Source organism: Morus notabilis, unplaced genomic scaffold, assembly GCF_000414095.1.
Source record: "Morus notabilis unplaced genomic scaffold, ASM41409v2 Scaffold3477, whole genome shotgun sequence".
Taxonomy (NCBI): Eukaryota; Viridiplantae; Streptophyta; class Magnoliopsida; order Rosales; family Moraceae; genus Morus; species Morus notabilis.
Genome location: NW_010362801.1, coordinates 8,273 through 9,616, shown reverse-complemented (window position 1 = coordinate 9,616; position 1,344 = coordinate 8,273).

Below are 1,344 nucleotides of genomic sequence, written 5' to 3'. Positions count from 1 at the left end.
AAACCCCTAATTTTACAATGAAACACACATTTTGCAATCTTCGGGACTGGTTTGAAGTTTTCAAAAGCAAAGAAAAAAACATATATTATTGTGTAAATATTTGGGCAGAATTTCCCCATAAATATAAGCTTCCCTAGAGCCAAAATAACCTGTTGAATATGATAAATTATAAATGCAATGCAATGCCAATAATCAACCACATATTGCAATAATGTTTTGTATCTATTTTACTACAACCAAAACAACAAACATTTCATATACTAGGAGTCACTGGCCTCTTCAACTTGTACTCGCTCCAAATTGCGACCGCAAGTTTCAACCGGTAAGCTTCTACTTTTTCCCAGCGAGTTCTTCTAACGGGATTCTGCGGACAAGGTATTCGATAAATTTGTATGTGAAAAGTCCACAGTCACCTGATCAAGGTTGTGGACCAACCACTTGGGACGAACGATTAGCCACTCACAGTCAAGTTTATCGCCTAGATGGTTGAATAAACCTGTGTACTTCAAGAACTTAGGCATCATGACCGCGATTGGCTCCACTTGTCTTTGCATCTGTTGATCTCTGTACATCATAACAGCTGAGTCATACACCTTTATGTTGAATTCAGATAAATCAACATAAAGCGCAACCCAATGCTTCCTCCCAATGTTAAAAGGCATAGTGAAGCCCTGCGCGCCATCCCATTTCTGGCCAATTATGCGCTTTTGTCCACAGACATATTCATCTAAGTCGTTGTCAAACGTATATGTTGCCAATTTCTTTTTATTGATGTAGAATCGCGCTCTCAACTTTTAGCAAAATATATCATCTAGGATGACAACATTGTTATTGAACTGCCCTTCAGGTGCCCTTGACCTTCTAATCGATAGAAGACCCCATGCCTCGTCAATTTGCTATAAGTCATAAAAAATTAATTCAGTATAATGATAATGGTATAAAAAATAAGACTATAAATTTAGTAAATATGTTGTGATTACTTACATCATTGAACAGCCATTCACCTGGCTTCAAGATGATCTGGAAGAAGTCCTTCCTCCAATCTCCAAAACCGCACTCAATCAGCTCAGAGTCCGTACTAGAATCAGCGAACCACTTGTTGAAGGCCTCGACTGCATCGTTAAAGGTCCACATCTTCTTCTTCACGTTACGTAGGGGATCTGTGTAAGGCGACTCAATATACTTGCTGGGCCTCTTAAGTCACTTTTCATTCTTCGATTCAGACTCTGGCTCTGAATGAACCTGTTGCTCAAGCTGATCCTCAGGCTCTGGCTGGACCTGAGGCTCAAGTTCTGCCTCAGGCTCAAGCTGAACCTGAGGCTCAAGTTCTGCCTCAGGCTCAAG